The 22,588-nt window shown below is 37.2% G+C and overlaps 1 non-coding gene across 1 annotated transcript; it reads left to right on the forward strand.

Moving 5' to 3' along the window:
* Window positions 1–21,797: 21,797 nt before the first annotated feature.
* LOC121207666 (small nucleolar RNA R71) lies at window positions 21,798–21,904 on the forward strand. The gene has a single exon (XR_005902790.1). It is a non-coding gene; the product is annotated as a small nucleolar RNA R71 (small nucleolar RNA).
* Window positions 21,905–22,588: the final 684 nt, after the last annotated feature.

Raw genomic sequence — 22,588 nt, forward strand, 5'->3', positions numbered from 1 at the left:
TTTTATCAAAAATCACTTAACAAATGTTGTTTATCTAACAACAACCATTCATTTTATATCATCAAACATCAAGATACACACATATTTATCAATGATAAAACCCTAAACCTTTAACATTTTTGTAAATTAATCCTTGGGCTAGCTAGATTAAGCTACAATGACTCTAAAAACATAAAAATCATTAAAAACGGGGCAAAAACCATATCCAAATGGAAAATGAAAGCTTGGACGAATGAATAACCCTAAGATGATGATAATTTTTTTATTCCTTTTGTTTTATTTAGTTTACCTTTAATTACTAATTTACTAATATAACATTTATAATCTTCAATAATTAACAAAATACCAAGCCATTATCATCTACTAACTCATTAACGCGCTAATTACAATATAAGGACCTCCATTTTAAAGTTTTATAGCTATTAGACACCTTTAGCGTACTGATGCAAGAGGGCAAGGTGGTCGCTTATGCATCGCGACAGCTTAAGGCTCATGAGGTGAATTACCCTACGCATGATTTGGAGCTAGCAGCGGTGATTTTTGCGTTAAAAATTTGGAGACACTACTTATATGGGGAAAAGTGCATCATATACACAGATCATAAGAGCCTAAAGTATTTGTTGACTCAGAAGGAGTTGAACTTAGGCAACGAAGATGGGTGGAGTTGCTTAAAGACTACGACTGTTCGATAGAGTACCACCCAGGAAAGGCTAATGTGGTGGCGGATGCGTTGAGTCGAAGGGTTGTTACTGACTTGAGAGCCTTGTTCGCACGTTTAAGTCTGTACGACGATGGAAGCTTGTTGGCAGAACTGCAAGTAAGGCCTACTTGGACTGAGCAGATTAAGGAAAAACAGTTGAAGGACGATTCATTAGCTCTTCGGTTCCAGCAAGTTAAGAATGGTGAGAACGAGGATTTTGGGTTGAACATTGAAGGAGTTCTGTGCTTTCGTGGAAGGGTTTGTATTCCAAAGGACCTTGAATTGAGGCAGTTAATTCTAAAAGAGGCTCATGGTGGACTCTGTGCCATGCATCCTGGGGGGAATAAGTTATATCGAGACTTGCGAGAGGTGTACTGGTGGCCCGAATTAAAACGAGAGGTGACTGAATTTGTTGGGAAATGTCTGACGTGCCAGCAAGTTAAGGCTGAGCACCAATTGCCTTCGGGATTACTGCAACCTATGAAAATTCCGCTATGGAAATGGGAAAGAGTAACAATGAACTTTGTGAGTGGGTTACCTTTGACGCCCACCAAGAAAGATTCGTTGTGGGTAGTTGTGGATAGGTTAACAAAATCTGCTCATTTCATACCTATTCGTACCGACTACTCACTGCAAAAGTTGGCCAAGTTATATGTGGCGGAGGTAGTGCGACTGCATGGGGTGCCAGTGTCGATAATTTCTGATCGAGACCCTAGGTTTACATCTCGATTTTGGCAGAAGTTGCAGGAAGCGTTGGGTACACGATTGGATTTTAGCACCGCTTTTCACCCATAGACAGATGGACAGTCAAAAAGGGTTATTCAGGTTCTGGAGGATATGTTGAGAGGTTGTATCATTGATTTTCGTGGAAGTTGGGAGGACTACTTACCATTGGCGGAGTTTGCTTACAATAACAGCTATCAAGCAAGTATTCAGATGGCACCATATGAAGCGCTTTATGGGCGAAGATGTCGTACGCCGACGTGTTAGACAGAGTTGGGTGAACGACGAGTGCTTGGACTGGAATTGATGGCAGACACTGAAAGCAAGGTTAGGCTGATCAGGGATCGATTAAAGGAGGCATCCGATAGACAGAAGTCGTATGCGGATCTGAAGCGCAAAGAGATTGGGTTCGATGTTAAGGATATGGTTTTCTTGAAGGTTTCCCCTTGTAAGAAAATTTTGAGATTTGGTAAGAAGGGTAAGCTGAGCCCACGGTTTATTGGGCCTTACCGAATTGTTAAGCGGGTTGGACCAGTGGCTTATCAGCTAGAGTTACCACCAGAACTGCATCGTATCCACGACATTTTTCATGTATCCATGCTGAGGCGGTATCGATCTGACCCAACTCATATCATACTAGTTGCAAAAATCGAAGTACAGTCAGATTTAACCTTCGAAGAGGAATCGGTGCAAATACTTGATCATGACGTCAAGGTGTTGAGAAGGAAATCAGTTCCACTAGTGAAAGTACTTTGGAGGAACCATGGCAAAGAAGAAGCTACTTGGGAGACTGAGGAGGCTATGCATCAACAGTACCCTCAACTGTTCTAATAAGGTAAAATTTCGAGGTCGAAATTTCTTTAAGGAGGGTAGAGTTGTAACGTCCTGATTTTCGGATTTATTCTCGGTTTTCAGTATTTTGGTAAAGATTTTAAAATTTTGTATTTGGATGTGAAATTAATATTTTGAGTAGGTAAATGGGCTTATAGAAGGCCCATGTGTTGGCCAAAACCCGGTTGAATTTTGGAATTTTGGACTTAGGAGTTAGGGGTTCTGGCTAGGTGGCCCTTGTATAGAGTTATGGGCAAATTGCATCACAAAAAGAGCCTTAGTAGAGTGGCAAGGGTGACGCCACTAGGCTCCTAAAAAGGTGGCATGTGGAGCATTGGGGAAGGCATGGGATCGATTCCCTGTGGTGACAGATAGATGCATTTATTTTTTTAAGTGCAGGAGGGGTAGTGTTGGAGTCTAGGTGGATTCTGCTAGAGGAAAGTTTGAATCGGTCTAAAGGCTTGGATTAAGAAGTGATAAGGGGAGATATTTAAGGGATTAGGAGAGAGGCTAGGAGTTGGCCGAATTTTGGGAATTGAAGAGGGAAAAATCGGCAAAGGGTTGTGAGGTTAGTATTTCGGCACCTAGGGTATTGGGTGGTGCCGTTCTCTTCTGCTCTGACATCACATGGTTTTTCTTTTCTCTCTTTTTTCCTCTCTAGCCGAAACTACCACTTCCCCTATTCTTCTTTTTCTATTTTTCTTCTTCAAAACCATTCATCAATTCTGCTGTTCATCAATACTTTTGCCGGATCCATAAAAGCCGAAATCTTGAACACACATTACAGGTACCAATTTCTTCAAAGCCAAACCCTTTAACATTGTGTTTCCATTAATCAACGATTACTTTTTCTAAACTCTAGAGACCTGTCGGCAATTCTACATCCAGGTTATAGTTTCATATTGTCATCTCCTTCATCACCCAAAAGCCGAAAAACCATAGATTTGGGGGCTTGTAGCCGAAACTTCAAAACTTTGGGAGTCAAGTTCTACCGTCGTTTGATAGATAAATCTACACCAGATTGCGTGGAGATCAAAAAGTAGTAAGGGGTAAGTGTTTATCATCTCAGATCTGGTCCTATTTTACAAAGTTAGGAAAAGCCGAAGTCCCTAAAATCTAGGGAGGCTGTCGATTTGGGCATGTGGCTCTAAGGGTTTTTAACTGACATTTTCTGTCAATGATTAGTGTCTTCTTAAGTGTTGGATTGAAGGCGTGGGTTGTTGGAGCAATCGGATTCGGAGCTAGCTATCGATTTTGGCAAAAAGGTAAGGTTTCAAAGGCTTTTAGGGACATGGTTCGATCATGGATAAGTAGGTTGTGGGTTTAGTGATTATGGTTTGTAAATAAGAACTGTGCTAATCAATTGTAGGACATCGGAGGAGATATCAGTAGCAGTCGTCGCGAATCAGGTGTGTACCGAACACCCTTCCTTAGTTCAATTCGGTAAAAGCCGAAATGCCGAAATTCCAGCATTTCATGGGCTTGTGAGTATGCGAATGATCTCAAGACGTGGAGTAATTGTTAGATCTAGCACCGCAAGGTGGTAAGTAAGTTTGTGTGATGTCTTAATGTACTTCGGAAAAAAGAGGGCCTCGATGGGCCAAAACTGGGCCCAAATGGGTTTACGGACCAATATGGGTAAGAGATGGGTAAATTAGCCTGTTAGTTAGATGGTGGAACCAAACTGCATAAAACTGTTGAAAATTACTGAAGTAGCTTGTGTAGTTGCTAAGTTACGAAAATTACCCCTAAAGAGCAAAATTACCGATATACCCCTTGGGTTTAAATTGGCTAAACTGCATGACTGATTAATACTGTATTTTACATGATATGCTTTTATTAATATCTGTTGCATGGGATTGGGGTATTGATGGAGGAAGTATTGAAAGTGGTTCATCCACGTACTGGAGGCTTTGCCTCAACTTACTAATATTTGAGCAGCGTTGCTGCAACTGTGGAGTGTAGGGCTGGGTGGGTTGAGATATTCCCCACATGGAGTGTAGGGCTGGTACGGGTGCTGTGTAGCGGTTGGTGGGTTGAGTAGTCTCCCCAGATGGGTTTGCATGGATTACTTCTATTGTTACCTACGTTACTGACTGGGCCTATGGGCCACACTGTTATGTTAAAAGGGGCTAAGGTCTTGCTACTGTATTCTGAAAAGGGCTTCGGTCCACTGTGTACTGTTATCTGAATAGGGCTTAGGCCTAATGGGCTCGAGCTGATTTGGGCTTTGGATGGGTTTCTGTATGCACTGAGTTTCCCAAACTCACCCTTTCCTCTTCCATCCTTGCAAGTGAACCCTAGTTGGTTGACTTGGAGCTGGGCGGGATTCAGAGTGGGCATGAAGATTGATTGCCAGATTTAATAAGTTTAGCATTTAATTTGGATTATTTTTATTATGCTTAAAGTTGTAATAAGGCCGCTCTTTTTAATTAATTTTATTTTGGGGATTATTAAACTGGTTAGCACTAGGGTTCGTTTTATGAAAAATACTTGTTTTTAAAAGATCACGATGACGCGCAAAGTTTCCGCAAAGTAAATGTTTTTCCAAGAAAATGAATATTTTAAGCCGACTTAAACTTGATTTAATGTTAGTAGACACGTAACCTGCTTAAAGTGTGGCAATGGATGTGTGCATGTCTAGGATTGGATCCGGGAAGAGCTTGGTACTTAAGTGGTCCTATAAGACTCACCTCCTCTTTTCTGGCTTCCTACCTGGTGCACAACTTCCATTCACTTTAACTTAAAACAAGAATAGATTTTTGCTAAACTCTAAACAAAGAATTTGGATAAGCACAGGTTTTTTTGAAACATCTCCATGTGACATACTAAATTCGGCCGTAACGTCTGGGCCGGGTTTGGGGTGTTACATCCCACGTAGCCTCTTCAACACTATGACGTTGCCATAAAATCTTCACCAAAGCTATGCTTATATTTCTTAATTCTTTAATCTCTCAGGCCAAAATTCTGATTAGTTCTTCATTATATGGCAGGTCAGGCTGAATTTCAACTTCTGTTGGAGAAATTACGTGTGACGGATCTAATATATATCGGCGTAACATCGACACATGAAACACATCATGGATCTTTTCTAGTTCTGACTGTAAACCTAGCCGATAAGCTACTGGCCCTATTCTCAAGATAATTTCATATGGTTCGATAAATCACAGACTCAATTTTCCTTTGTGACCAAATCGAAGAATCTTCCTCTACGGTGATACTTTCAAAAATACTCTGTCGTTGATTTCAAATTCAATGTCTTTACATTTCAAATCCGCATAAAATTTCTGTCGGTCTAAACTGCTTTCAAACTGTCGCGAATTGCTTTCACTTTTTCTTCGGTCATTCTAATCAAATCAACCCTGTGAATATTTTTCTTGCTAAGCTCGGTCCAATACATTGGAGTTTGGCATTTATGACCATACAGTGCTTCATACAGTTCCATCTTTATGATTGATTGAAAACTATTATTATACGCTAATTCAATCAATGAAAAATATTTTTTCCAATTACCTTCAAACTTTAAAACACAGCAATGAAGCATATCTTTGAGAATCTGAATAACTATCTCGGACCGACCATCTGCTTGAGGATGAAATGCAGTACTAAATAACAACCGACGTAAACCTTGGATCTGTATCCAAAATAATAGAAACTGGCACTCCATGTAATCTAACAATCCTAGAGATGTACAATTCAGCTAATTTATCAAGTGAAAAATCTATACGTATCGGAAATAAATGTATAGGTTTCATCAACCGATCAACAGCAACCCAAATACCATCTTTCTTTTTCAGATATAAGGATAACCCCGATACGACATCCATTGTAACTCTATCCCATTTACACTCTGGTATCATCACTGGTCGTAACAATCCCAAAGGTACTTGATGTTCGACTTTAACTTGTTGACAAACAAGCATCTCGACACAAATTTTGAAATGTCTCGTTTCATGCTCAATCACCAATACAACTATTTCAAATCATTGTCCATTTTGGTACTCCTCAAATGAACAGATAAACAACCACTGTGTGCTACGTGTAGAATTTTCTGAATAAACTCGGCATTCTTCAAGTACATAAATTCTACCTCGAAATAGTAAACAATCATTGGATTCGATCTAATATTCTGAATTAGTAATCGACTCGCACTGTACACTTTTAGCTTGCAATTCCTTTTCACATTTTTGAGCTTCACAGATTTACTCAAGAAATAACAATTTAGCTTTTAACCAAGCTGAAATCCAACCATCACGTAACACCCCAAACCCGGCCTAGACGTTATGGCTGAGTCAGGCGATGTCACATAGGAGTGATTTTCGCGAAGTTTGGTATTGAAAGAAAACCCTTTCTCCATATTTACCTTTGCTACGTATTCTTGACGATGTTTTTAAAACATGCCGTTCATAAAATGTTATTCATGTTAAAACGTCTTTAATTTTTTTAAAACACTGTCTCTTGCAGAAGCTCTTAAACAATTATGTATTCTTGGTGTTTTTGAAAAACATCAGCCTTTTGAAAAAACGCATCTTATCCTACTGCTAACAGTTACGAATAAAAATAATTAAAAGCCCAAATTAAAGATTAAAAATTTATAGAGGCCTTATTACATAAAAAAGATACCTAATTTTAAATACTAATAATTTAAAATTTAATAAGGAAGTCCATGCGGTTGTGTGGCCACCTTTGAGTCCCTCGCAGCACCGACAAGCCTAAGACTAGGGATTACCTACGTATATAAACAGAAGGGTGAGTTTACGAAAACTCAGTGTGTAATCCCTTAAAACATACAGTCAATCATGCAGTAGGCAAATACAGTCTGGGCCTAAGCCCATATCAGTAATAGTTCAGTTTCCGTTAGGGACTTAGCCCATTACATTATCAATATTAGTGTCAGTGTGGGCCTTAGCCCGTTTTAGTAACAGTAAAAGTACAGATATGCAATCAGAAATCCTACCAAACCAGCCTCTACACTCTACTCTGTCCAGCCTTACAGTCCATGTGGGGATAAAATCAACCCACCCATCCCTACGCTCCAAAATAGCACCGGTTGTGGCACTAAACAATATTTGTAGCAGAGCTTCCAGTACAGTACACTTCCTCCAATCATAATAAACCCATCCCCATGCAACATATCATAATATCATACATGTATGCAATATATAAAAAATGGCATGCTCAATCCGTCATACATCATATAAGGGCATAATAGTCATTTTACCTCATAGAGGTATAATAGTCATTTATCAATTTGGGGTCTAGGTATGCTTATCAACCCCATAGTAGGTCCACAGTCATCTCGGACAACCCGTGTAACCTTAACAGCCAAACTGTGAAAATGGGCCCAAGGCCCATAATGCAGGCCTATGTGGGCCCACCTAACCCAGAAATGGCCTTGGCCGTGTGGATTACATAGCCTGGCTCAAAGTTCACCATACGTCAGTGTGGTTTACCTGTGTGGTGCCTACGAGCCCGTGGGGCCCACACGGCCCATTTCGGCCCACCATGCTCCAATTTAATCTCAGGCCATGAGATCACTCATGGTCGGCCTTAAAGATCTTACACCCACGCTTAGGCGTTCGGATTACCACAGGAGCGAGCGTACGTTCATGTAGGTCAATAGTCACTTATTTCGGCTTTTGTCGATTTAAGATTATGGTAGGGTTGTTACACACCTGATTGCAATAGTGCACAACTGGCCAACGGGAACTCCAACCTATCACAAACAGATGTTTCAGTTAATTTCCTGACAATCGAGTTGCAGTGAACCCTTACCAAAACACCTATTCAAATGATTACCTAACCCTCGCCTTGATCAATCGATTGAGGCTTGCACAAGAGATTGGTTGCAACCCCTAAAAATTACCTGTATTCCAATAGAGACTTGTTATCGATTACCATATCGTGAATAGTTGAACCAAGTGTAAAACAACATACCGAAAGCAAAGAAATAAGAATGAGAGATAGAAGTATTCAACCAACACCCAAAAGCACACCCTTAAATCGAGGTACGAGATGAAACAATCACACCCTAACTGTAATCAGCAGAGAGAAGAAGTTGTTATATGAAGGATAATTATAATAGAGAGAGGGAGAAAAAGAAAAAGAACCATGCAGAATGACCAAAGAACACTTGCCTAATCGAAACAACAATAGAGAGACATGAAGAATTTGGCCAAAGTAACCAGATGAGAAGAGGGAAAATCTGTTAGCACAAAAGAATTACAAGAGGGGAGAAGATTTACTTGGTCAAAAGGAAATAAATTGAGGAAGAAAGAAGGAAGAAAGAGTCGACCAAAACCCAAGGCTAAAAATCGAAAGAGTTTGAGAAAGAGAAAAGAATAGGTATTTGGCCAAAAAGAGGATTGATTGAGAGAGAAGAGAGGAGAAAAGGAAAAGATGACAGTTAAGGGACCTGAAGAAGAGTGAAACCGCGAAATCAGCCAAACAAAAAGCACTCAAAATTTTCCTAGCACTATTCAGCCTCTAGAGAACAAAAGAAAAGCACCAAAAAGTTTACAAAACCCGAAATAGAGCACTTAAACTTACCAAAACTGAAATTCCTGAGTGCCCACTGTTCAAAATTGGCACACTACTCCCTCTTACCACACTTCCCTTGATAGTCTCCTAAAAACTATCCTCAAATCCCTCCACCAATCACTCCTCCCTCAACTACTCAACTTGAATTCTCCTCAACCACCTCAGCATCTCAGTCAACCTACAACACTCCTACGGCACAACAGCAAAATAGAACGCTCTACTGCCTCAACCAATATTCGATCCTCAAACCCCAAGGAACACTCCACAAGCCCTTATCCCCTGGACCAGCGGGCCTTTTCTGACATGTTTTACCCACATTTATTTAAGAAGCCTACTGACTAGAGACAGGGTTTATTCAAGAAAGGAACAAAATTTTGCATAGGCCAAGGCTTGAACCCAATACTTCTCAGACACTCCTAGAACACATAACCACTGAAGCAGATACACAATTATGTCACAACCATACAAAAATAATTATTTAAAATTTGGGGTGCTACACATTATCAGACAAGGTTAACTGTGTGTTCATCACCCGCAAAGCAAATAAATATTTTCTACTCAGAGCATTCACGACTACATTCGCTTTCCCCGGATGATAATCAATCACTAACTCATAGTCTTTCAACAACTTGAACCATCTTCGTTGTCGCAAATTCAAATATTCTGAGACATTAGGTACTTCAAGATCTCGTGATCGGTAAAAATATGGCACTTCTCACCAAATAAATGATGTCACCAAATTTCAATTCGAACATTATAGCAACCAACTCTAAATCGTGTGTCAGATAATTATGTTCATGCGGTTTTAATTGTCTAAAAGCATAAGGTATGAATTTTCCTTCTTGCATCAAAACACATCTCAAACCGTTCAATGACGCATCACTGAAAATCACAAACTCTTTACCCGACTGAGGCTGAATTAAAATTGGTGCTTCAGTTAGCAGTGCTTTCAACTGTTCAAAACTTTGTTGGCATTTCTCATACCATTCAAACTTTACATCTTTGTGTAACAATCGAGTCATTGGTGTAGCAATCATCGAGAACTCTTTTACAAAATGCTCATAGTAGCCAGCTAATCCTAGAAAACTTTTGACTTCGGACACGTTTCTTGGTGGTTTCCAGTCAACAATTGCTGAAATCTTACTCGGATCAACTCGGATGCCTTTCGATAAAATAATATGTCCCAAAAATTCAACCTCTTGAAGTCAAAACTCGCATTTACTGAATTTAGCAAATAGTTGCTTATCTCTTAATGTTTATAATTGGAACAAAAAAAAAATGTGCAAGTGTACACAATCGCAACAAGTAATAAAGTGACAAGTAAATGCCAAGTTATCGTACCTATAGGGATTGTGAAAAAATTTATTTATGAGTGCAATTTAAAACACTCGGGTGACGAAAAATATTTTGATTTGAAGAGGGGATAAAAAACTAAAATTTTAACAAAGTAAATAAAATAAAATAAAGTTCCAATGCATGATTCCAAAAGATGATTTTAATCAAGATGACATAATTGTCTTAGATTAATTACATTTCTTAACTTAGAATTATTAAAATCATGTTTATGTTGTTACGAATAAATTCACGGCAACTCAGTAATTTGCTAACTTATGAACATACTTACCTACCAAAATCAATTTATCTCTTCACTATATCTCTATGTCAATTCAACCGATTAAACGGATTTTAATAAACAAATATGTTAATGCACATACAGACTTATGAAATTAAAATAATCTCTTTTACATATCTCTATGCCAATTCAAACAATTAATGCAATCTCATAAGCACATAAAAGAATACGTGAGGTAACAATGTATTTCTTCCTTGAAATAGTTTAATCATAATAATCTTGTAAGTTATGGAAGGCATATGTATCATTAGATACCGTTGCTAATTTAACATTCTGCTACCTTAGGTGATTAAACATGCACTGATTAAGTATCGTGTCAATTAATTACAATTTCAATCCATTTAAATAATTAATTCATTAATTACCTTACAATTGTAATGCAAGAATAACTTAGTCATGATTTTACTTAATCAAACATCTTACCGAGACCTATAACAACACAAACAAAATTTTAATAAATTAGGTAGACGAAATGCAATCAACCTAACACGAATTAAATCTAAGCCATATTAATTAAATTAAACATTACAACATCATAAATATTCATATACATGTTCATCAAAACAACAACAAAATTAAAAGGATAGGGAACAAGAATCAAATCCGGTGTTTCTCCGTGGCTTGACTGGTTTGCTCCACTCTTCTTTTTCTGCTTGGTCTTGTCGAACCGAGGTTGCTATGAACACTTTAATGCTGCTCCAAATGGTGGATGAATGACTCTTTTTCAAGAGGTGAAATTGGCAAGAGGATAAAGAAAAATGGATGGAAAATGAAGAGAGAAAATTGAGAGAGAAGAGAAGAGGTGAGAAAATAGAGGTGTGTTTGAAGCGAGCAGCCAAGGGGGGGATTTCTAGGTTGAGAAGGCTGGTAAAAATAGCCAAAATCAGCAGCCAAAGACTCCCTCCATGGCCAGCCATACATGTGGCATGTTTGAAGATTTCAAACATGCTATTTTTAGGTAGGGGCAAATCTTGAAATGCATGAATAGTTGTGGGGTTTGAATGCAAATTGAAGGAGTCTTCAAGGGTCATTTTGCAAGCCAAATAATCAGCCAAACAAGCTGATTAGGTCAGTATGTGGGACAATTTTGGGCTGCCCAGTACCAGGTTGGATCGGTTTTCTAGGTTCAGCTCCACTGGACCCCTTTTCATAATTAATTAACAATAATTTATTTATCCCAAATTAAATTGGATTAAAATTAAAATTAATTATAATATGAATTGATACACATAATTTGGATCGTCTTAGGCTGAAAAATTAATTATCCTTGATGCTTCAAAATTGCTTCTCAATTTTACACTTCTAGCAGTGTCTGCCGAGCCATTTTTCGCCCTTTGTGCGAATCTGTCAAAAATGATCAAAATTAATCACAATTTATTATAAAATTAAGTAAAATTCAACCTGTTAATAATTTAATTACAATTTAATTATTTTATCATAATTATATATTTTTTGACAAGAATTTTACCGAAATTGCATGAATTTGAGTTAAAAAGGGCATAAAAAAGTGTGTATATTTTTGTGTTTCCACACCCCCAAACATAATTCATTGCTCGTCCCGAGTAATGCTCAAATTGAAAAGAATTTTTTTAAAAACACCTTGAAAATTTCCTTCAAAACGACGTTCTTCATAAAATTATGAATTTGCTATACTTATGCTCAAGAGCAAGAATTTTGATATTTATGCTACTTAAGTATACAAATCATTCAAATTAATCTCAATTATTCTTATGAGAGAAAAAATAGACTAAATGTTTCCTAATAAAGACATGTTAAATCCCTACAAATATGATTTTATTCCCTTATTCAAGATTAAGCTCCAATCATTAAGTTTAACTTATGCCTTCATATGTTGAACATAGCAATTTCTCTCCACTAATGTAGGTAGCATAGAAACTTGAAATAGGTCTTTAAAAAGGTTGTAACGTAGCTAGGCTAAGGGTAGGTAAAACATAGATAAATTTAGGCTAAAAACCCTATACTCAACTTCAATTGAACCTTCAAAATAATTACTTTCAATACACCAACTTAATTTGTTTTCACATGCTCTTTAGTACATCTATTTTCTTTCAAGTACATATGCTGTAACACCCCTCACCCGTTTTCAATGCCGGAATAGGGTTATGGAGCATTACCGGACTTATAGCCCAGAAAATCATACATTTCACATACATTTCTCAAATTCAGTAAATCATCATTCAAAATCATTCATATCGTCCCTAGTATAAGCCTACGAGGCCCAAAACATGTATTCGGGGTGGTTTGGGACTAAATCGATAACTTAGGAAACTTTTGGAACACTTACAAATTGTTTTACAAAATACTGGGGATACACGCCTGTGTGGCCCGATCGTGCGTCTCACACAGCTGAAGACACGCCCGTGTCACAGTCTGTGCAGACATTCAAAATAGAAGCACATGGTCATGTCTCAGCCCGTGCTCGACCCCATGTAACTCTCTGAATTGGGTCACACGGCCAACACACACACCAGTGTGGCTGGCCCGTATGCCTTAAAAATGGCCACACATGCCCGTCTGCCAAGCTATGTCAAACCTGTAAGGTTTACTAACTTATGCCACACGGCCAAGACACACGCCCGTGTGCTGGGCCGTGTAGACCATACTGACTTGATTTCAATTTCAACACCAGAGGATACAAGGCTATGTAATTTGACCGTCTGTCAAACACGACCGAGACACACGCCTGTGTCTCTGCCCGTATGGACAAAAATAGGCTATTTACCAAGCCATTTTGCTGCCTAATTTGCATATACCTGCATTAAACCAATGGCACAATTCATGGCATAAAAATAGGCATTCTATTAAGCTCATTCAAGCATATTTTATACCATTTCAACATCAACCATTTCAAAACGCATCAATACCACAATATGCTATTCCAATTTATATCAATTTTCACTATCTCAAATCATTAACATGGTCATTTTCCAAACATACATTATTTACCTAACTTCACCAACATACCAAACTTAAAATTATACCATTTGATATTCACTATGCTATTTCTCAACAATCACCACAAAGTCATCCTCAAACACACATCATAAACGATATGCACAAATATATACATACACAATTAAACCAACCAAATTATGCCAACTCTCATGGCTATATACAAAACCAATCTTTAGACATTTATAAGCCAACTTAAATGGCTAAATTCACGATCAACACATATACTAAAACGACCATAATCCTATACATGCCATACACCTAAAATATTTAAGTTCAAAAGTACCAAAGTGATAGTTGGATAGTGTGATGAAGTCTCTGATGATTCCCGAATCTGAGCTAGCTTTGTTCTCACTATAAAACACGGGAAATGAACACAATAAGCTATAAAGCTTAGTAAGTTTGTATAGCATAAAAATCAATTTACCATATATGCACAACTTAAGCAAATAATGCATAGCATAACATAGTTCACATTTAATCATCAACTTACCATAGATTCATTCACAAAATATATAACATTCATAATTTCCTCATTTCAACACTTGAAAGGTTCATGTACATACCTGAACCACTTCGTATCAACTAATACTTATTCACATCTTTGACATACCTGTTGAACCATTTGGAATACTATCGGATACTCGGGAATCTCACACCCTAAGTGCCACATACATAGCCGAACCTATCTCAATCTCATATCATATATAATGCTCACACTAAAGCTATCAACGGGTCTGTTCACACAAGCTAGCGGTCATGACGAAGCTACACAGTACTAGTCACACAAGCTGATGAGAATCTACAACACATGCCGGATAACTTAGCCACCGGTAGGACGTACGAACCAGCATCACATAACCCCTAATGACATGTCATTTGTATCCTAATCTATTCATAAGGTTCAACCAGGATTTTCCCACTTGTCGAATCATCGTTGAACATATCTGCAGTGTCGTATACATAATTTATGTAATATCAAAATATTAAGACACAATTATAATAATGTTTAACACATACGAACTTATCTCAAATGCAAAAATGGCAAAATGAGTTGATTAATCCAAAACCTTGTTCTTTCCCCAATCTAAGCCCGTATTTCACTTTTCATGATCTATATAATATCAAATTTAGCTTATTAATAATCTTTCCATTCAATTTAGTCCAAAATACACTTTAAAGTCACTTTACACTTTTACCCCTAATATTTCACATTTTTACAATTTAGTCCTTATTTCATAAAATCACAAATTCATGCAATTCAACCACAACCCATGCTAGCTTAATTTTAATTAGGTCCCTAGCAATCTATATTTTTCATTTATTTCACAATTTAACCCCAAAAATTACTCATTTCATAATTAAATCCCTAATTGGACATTTTACCCAAAATCACTTAACAAATGTTGTTTATCTAACAACAAGCATGCATTTTCTATCATTTGACATTAAAACACACCAATATTTATTAATGGCAAAACCCTAAACCTTTAACAATTTTGGAAAATAGTCCCTAGGCTAGCTAGATAAATTTCAATGATCTCAAAAACATAGAAATCATCAAAAACATATAAAAAAATACATACCTAATTTATGAAGATAAGAATGTCAAACCCTAGCCCTCTTTTTTTCAAGAAAACCAGTGTGGTTATGTATTTTGAAGAAGATGAACACAAAATACATATTTTGTTTTATTTAATTTACATTTAAATTACCCATTAGCAAATTTACCTTATTAATAAACCATTAAAACTACATAATGCATGTCAATAAATGTCCAGTTATATTAATAATGGTATATTTACCACATAAGGACCTCCACTATATAATTTCATAGTCATTTAATTCCTTTAGCTATTAGAACACAAGTTTTACACTTTACGCGTTTAGTTCTTTTTATCAAATTACACACTCAAACGAAAAATTTTATGAACAAAATTTTCACACAATCATTATTTCAAGCTGTAAACATTTAAATAATAATAAAATAATTATTTTGACTTCAAATTTTTGGTCCCGAAACCACTGTTCTGGTTTGAATAAAAACGGGCTATTACATATACTCTTTTTTTGTTCTTTTTCTTTTTTTTTCACGAGCATTTTACTATATGTAATACAATTGTTTTTGAGCATTTGATACTTCTTTTCAACTCGCCCAAAATTATTTTTAAAGAAGTTCTGAATAGTACTAAGTCTAGTGTTTGGGACAATTTCAAGATAATTAAGAGAAAAGTGATGGCTAAATGTTGCAAGGGTCAAAAAAAATTAGGCTATATAGTCTCAAAGTTGGTTTCAAGGGATAATTTTTTTCAAGGTTAGCTTGAAAGGATCAAACGGTCCAAACAAAAGTTTCCTAAATCATTTTCAACATTCCATGCTTCTTAGGATTTCGCCCCAAGAAACTACTAAGTCAATTCTAGAGACTTAAACTTTCATGCATGCCTCACTTTCTAAAGGAACCAAAAATTTTATGGTATGATTTGCATGCTTTATTTGTACCACCCCAAACCCGGCCAAAACGTTATGGCAGAATCTGGCGATGTCACATAAAAGTGCTTTCGAACATTAAGTCGTTGTTAGGACATTTTTGTCATCTTATATTATCTCTAAATCAAGTATTTGTTTTCAAAACATTACCCATTTATTTACAAGTCGTTATAATTTACGAAAGCTTTTAAAAACGATTTACGTAGTGGTGAGTGTTTTGAAAAAAACATTTGTAACTTTTGAAAACCGATGTTTCCCTACCACTAGTGATTACAAATTATAAGCAACGATAAACAAATCTCAAATTAAAGTAAAAATCCATAAAGGCCTTATTACAATAAAAATACCCCAAATAATAATAGTACTTATAATCAAAATCAAATATAAAAATATATGTGATTGAGTGGCCACCTTTGAGTCCCTTGCTACTCCGATCCACCTATGTCTGAGGATTACCTGTACAGTGAAACAAAAGGGGTGAGTTTACGAAAACTCAGTGTGTAGTCCCCATGCACAAAAACAGATAGCATACAGATAATCACAGTCTGGCATAAGCCCTTTTTCAGTAGCAGTGTCAGTCCAGTTTGGGTCACATATATGCAATCACAAGATTCCTACCCAACCAGCCTTACACACCATCTCCGTCTAACCCGACACTTTATTTGGGGATATAATCAACCCACCCAACCCTACACTCCAAGTAATGCCGAATGCGACACTATATAGTAATATGTAATTGAGCTCCAGTAAATCAGGCTCGAGGCCTGTTAGTGCACTTCCTCTACATAATATAACCCCTAACCCAATGCAATGCAATATACAACATGTCATGCCAAATCATAGTATTATACATCCATTCAGTACAATTTTAGCAATATGCCTCATATACAGCCATACAGATGTTTATATCAAACAAGGGTATAACAGTCATTTCAATTAATCAGGGGTTTAAATATACTTACTGACCCAACAATAGGTTCACAGTCATCTCGGGCAACCCGTGCAACCTTATAGTTTAATAATGAAAATGGGCCCATAAGCACATGTCATTTGCCTATGTGGGCCCACACGCCCGTGTGGCCCACAAGGCCAAAAAATGGCCTTAGCCATGTGGATCACACAGCCTGGCACAATAATCCCACACGCCAGTGTGGTTTACCCGTGTGGGGCCCACACGCCTGTGGGGCCCACACGCCTATGGGGCCCACTTGGTCGAATTCGGCATGGCTCATGAATCACACATGGCCTGTTTCATCGATCGCACGCCCGTGTTCGAACAGAAGGCCTACCACACGGGCAGTCGCACGCTCGTGTGGCGTCGACGATTCACATTTTTGGCTTTTTGCCGATTTCAGTTTGAGAGGTTGTGTTTACACACACCTGAGTACGAAAAGCGCACACACCGTTCTTGAGCACTCAAAACCTATATTCAATCATAACACACAATTAATCATATAACAACTAGATTAAAATGACACCTCAACAAAACACTTGTCCAAAGATCGATTGTCACTTGCCTTGATTGAATGACTGAGGCTTTGCACACTTAAGCCGTTGTACAAGACTGGTCACTAGCTCCTTGGTGATTACCTACATTCCAACCGAATCCTATTTATTAACCATTACTCACACAAACAGTTTGAACCAAACAAATATCCAACTTACCGAAAGTGTATAACCGTGCAAAGAATATGGGTCAATTGAAGACCAAAACCAAAAAGGAACAAGACCAAGGTAACCCCAATCCGACAGAGAGCAAAACTTAAAGATCAGTAGCAGCAAAGAAAGAAAGAGATGCACAATGAGGGAAGCAGAAGAAGAAAAAGAATCGGTAAAAGAGGGGGAAAGAACGACTATCGTGGGAAGTGACAAGGTCGAATAGAACAAAAGATATAGCAACCACACAACTAGCAATATTTGACAGAGGGTTTCGGGATGAACAAAATACAACCGAAACACTAGTGGTGGAAAGCAGAAAGTCAGCAAAAAAGGGAAGTATTTGGGAAAGCAAATGGCAGCCAATGAAGGAAGTTTCGGGAAACAAACCAATTTCGGTAGAGAGAACTAGAAGGGTGAAAATTGGCAGGAAAGCAATCAAGATGAAAAGCAATACAATGACCAAAACCGAAAGAATTTAGAGAGGGAGAGGAAGAGTGTTCGGCCAAAGAAAACAGGAAAGGGATGTTTGCTAGAGGAGTAAAAGAAAACGACGTCAGAATAGAAGAAAAAGAAAGACATTCGTATGCACCCTCAACATTAATCGCCTTCAAGAAGAGAAAACAGTCGACAGAAACAGTAATGGGGAGAAAGTACCATCCAAAATTGAAAACTTGAGAAACAATTGTTCAAGTTCGACACCAACTCTCCCACTATCTTCAAACTCCCACATTTTCCTCCTCAAATCCCTCAAAACCGTCCAGTCCTCCCTCAACCACCTAATTCCAATTCCACCACAACTCTTCAGTAGTTTGGTTTGACTAAAACACCCACATGGCACTAGCAGCAAAATAAAACACTCCACTGCGCATCCCAAGACTCGAACTCAAGTCCCCCAGCACTTTGCCACCCTACTTAACCACCAGACCAGCATGCCTATTCTGTCATGTTATAACCATATTTATTTATAGACCTATTGACTAGAGACAGGGGTTTATTCATTTAAAACAAAACTTTTGCACAAGCCAAGGTTTGAACCCAAGACTTTGTAGACTCTTCCCAAGACACTTAACCACTGGAGCAGACATGCAATTGTGTAACACAACACAAGAAAATAAATATCAAAGATTTTCTTGGAGTGTTACATTATTAAGAGTACATTTATGTCATAATTCAGCTAACATAGCAATTATTGAAATAATATAATTTTATTCGTACTAAATTTTAGCATACCTAACAAAATTTCAAATGTTTGAACAAAATATACCCTAATCATAATTAAAAGAAAATTTTATTCTGAGAGGAAATAATTTCAATTTTTCGGTCCCCTTTACTTAAAATGAACAATGTCCTTATTGTTAGAAGTGAATAGATACTATACACTAGGTAGGATTCTAGAAAAGAGGAAGTGAGACAATTTGACTGCTTAAGTACCAAGCTCTCTCGAGATTCAATCCTAAACATGTATATATCTATTGTCACACTTTGTACTTCACAACTTGTTCATTTTTGTTTATGATTTCCACCTCTTGTTTTATTATGTGAAAAATAAAAATCCTAATAGAACCTAATCCTAAAACATTAAATAACCTAGGAAAGAAAATGAAATAAATTAAAGATCCCTCCTTTTTATTTATTTGTAGATCCCTCAGAATCTAACTTATCTTTTTCCTTCCTCGACATTGGAGTCCATTGTTTGAGCATAAAGTCTAGACATTCAGGCACAAAAATAATTGGTTATGAAATATATATTATAAATGCATATCTAATTGAGTCATCCAGTATTTTTGAGTAACTCCAGTAATCTTGTTGCTGCAACTACATGTATTGCAGCATAGCCATTATACCAAACTGTTCACTTCGTGTAATGGTGCTTGATAAAGGGACTCTCAATGTCAAATTTAGGAAATCTGTTAAGGGTGGTTTCAGTTTTGGGCAAGTGGGTAAGTAGCTGAGGGTAAGGTTTAGAGTTGAAGAGGGTGGCAATTTTAAGGATACTTTAGGTGCGGTAGTTGGTAACTTCGAATGAAGGTGTTTGGCGTGGTGATTCAGGGAGTTAAAGGCTGCAACATTAAAGGGTTAAGTGATATGCACTTTTGGGCTACTTGGGAGTGGTGGTGGAGCAAGGTAAGAGCTATAGGTTTGTGCGAAAAAGGGTTGAATATTTCCCTTCTTAGTAGTTTCTTAAGCCCAATGGCAACTCCTTTTTGGATCCTAAGCTCTTGTACTGAAAATAAACTAAAAAAAAACTCAAAGAAATTAGTGCTTGGGTTAAAATTTGACCCTTTATTTAACAAAACAAATGCTTAAATTCTTTGGGCTACTTAGAAAAATATTTTTTTGAAAAATTACATTAAATTAAACTCTTAGGAAAGACTGGAGGGGTCACAGATGGTCCCGCTTAAGTCTCAATCTCCTAGATAGAGTTTTAATTAATGTAATGAACCAAACAAATTTTATCTAAGTCTACCATTCTATTCAAATGAAAAAATATATAAATATAAAATAACGATAGAGAAAGTGAAGAGAAGTCCCTCCAATTTATTCATGATCGTCATTGACCATGATGGTGTCAAATAGCCATTTGTTTTACCAACCATAACCATCTAGGAAGAAATCATATTTTTTCCCATCACATCTATCTAACATCTTATTAAGGAAAGAAAACCTGGAATGATCTTTCCTGGTAGCCTTGTTTAAGTGTTCCTGTAATTCCTACAAATCATTCAATCCGTGACTCGAATATCTGCAATAATCCATCCGACACCCTTCTTGTTCTTTTCTAAAACAACAAATGACTCTTCTTCTTTATTCTTGGTGAACTCAACTGAAATCATGATAGGTAAAAATAGAGATAAACCTAAATAATCATATTTCAAATGAAGAGGCAAAGTTTTTAATTCCAATTCAACTGGCTCTTCAATGAACAGTTTTGGTTGTGTGTACTCCCGAGATAATAAATCTAATAATTCCAGTGGAACTTCCTGAGTGAATCCCTTCGTTTTAGCTTCTAACAAAGCCAAACATTCCTCGTCTTCATCATCACTTGGCGAATCCACTAGCAGAATACATTCTAGCAAATCATCTACAGAATTGAGCTCCTACTCTATAGGAGCCAGCGATTCCATATTGAAAATAGCAGAACAGTCTTCAACTATATCTGGGGATTTAGCAGTACCGAAGTCATTAAAAGTCACCTTGTCATCAAAAATTTCTTTAAACTGAGTATCTCGTTGCTGCTTCTGGAATCGTTGAGTATATGGCAATGGTGGAATCTTAGCTTTAACTGGACAACTCCTCTGTGGATATTTTTCTGCATTTGACAAGGTTGTTAGATAATCAGAACTAGCTGGTTTAGAGTTTACCTCATCAAGGATAACTGAACTTAAATTCTGTGATATGAATTTCAACACTTAGTTGAACGTCCTCTTTGTCTTGAGCTACAACAGGCTCATCTTGAACCTCAACCACCTTGGGCTCTAATGTCTTTCCACTTGGCAAAGAGACTGCTTTGCAATGTTCTTTGCCCAAATTTTTTTGATTTTCTGTGTCGCTTGGCCAAATACATTGGGGTTTATTTCGAAGTTCATTGGTTAGCTAACCCATTTAATTTTCCAGATTTCTTAAAGTGGTATCATTCTTCGATATGTATGCCTTCAGCAGATTCTCAAGATCACTTAAAGATTCAATTGGTGGGGGTTATTGCACTTGTTGAGAATATTCTGACGGATATTTTGGTCGAAATGGCATAACAGAGTCGCAATGATCCACCCATTGATTACTCCATGCTGAAATTGGATGATTCTGCCATGAAGAGTTGTAAAAATTTTATTACGGACTATTCCAATTTTGATTTCCCATGTAACAATTTGACTCTTGATTCGATAGGCAATTTTCAAAGAAATGGCCATCTCCATAGTATTAGCAAGAAATATTCTTGAACTGGTTCAGCTATTGACATGACAGATTACCATTGAACCATTAACAATTATGTTCTTAAGCATAGAAGACATAGAGGATACATGGGCTGCCAAAGAAGCAAGTGTGTCCGTTTCATGTACTATTGCTACTCGTCTTTTTGAGGCTGCTCGGTTGGTTGGCCACTAATTCTTATTGCTGGCAATTCTTTCAATAATCTCGTAAGCATCATTATAAGACTTAGAAACAAGGGTTCTATTTTTCGAAACATCCACCATCATTCTAGTATTGATATTAAGACCAATACAGAAAGTCTCTATTTGAACGCAACAAAGAATGTTGCGATAAGATCACTTTCATAATAACTCCTTGAACCACTCCCATGCCTCATATCAAGATTCTTCATCAAGTTGCTGAAATGAAGAGATTTCATTTCAGATCTTGGTGATTACAGATGGAGGGAAATATATCATTAAGAAACATTGAACCAACTCTTGCCATGTAGTTATGGAACCAGATGGAAGGGAGTTCAACTACGCTCGTGCTCTATCTCGTAAGGAGTATGAAAATATTCTCAGTCTCAAGGCGTCTTCAGTCACCCCGACTAGTTTAAATGAGTCACTCACTTCCATGAATAGACGAAGATGAAGATGTGGATCTTCAATAGGAATCCCACTAAATTGACCCATATTTTACAACATTTGGAACATGACTGGCTTCAGCTCGAATTGTTGTGCCTCGATTTCGAGTCTTCTAATACTTGAATTGAGTTCAATGAATAGAGGAATGGCATAATGTTGAATGGCACAGTTTTTAAGATCGGCAACAATGATTGGATTGGGAGTATTATAACCGAATGTTCCTCCTGGATTTTGGTTTGGATTTCCGAAATTCATATCTTCGGTCCTTCTTTGGTTCGCTTGTCTTCTCCTTTGTCAAAAAGTCCTTACAATTTCAAGGTTTACAGGAAGTAAGTCAGTAATTTGATCAATACTCATATACACCTGAAACAAACAAAAAAATGGAATTAAAATTTAACAGAAAAAAAAAACCAAAATGCAAAATTAACAATTTCACAAATAATGTATTTTAAAACAGTCCCCGGGAACGGCGCCAAAAATTTGAAA

This window comes from Gossypium hirsutum, chromosome A01 (assembly GCF_007990345.1).
Source record: "Gossypium hirsutum isolate 1008001.06 chromosome A01, Gossypium_hirsutum_v2.1, whole genome shotgun sequence".
Classification (NCBI taxonomy): domain Eukaryota; kingdom Viridiplantae; phylum Streptophyta; class Magnoliopsida; order Malvales; family Malvaceae; genus Gossypium; species Gossypium hirsutum.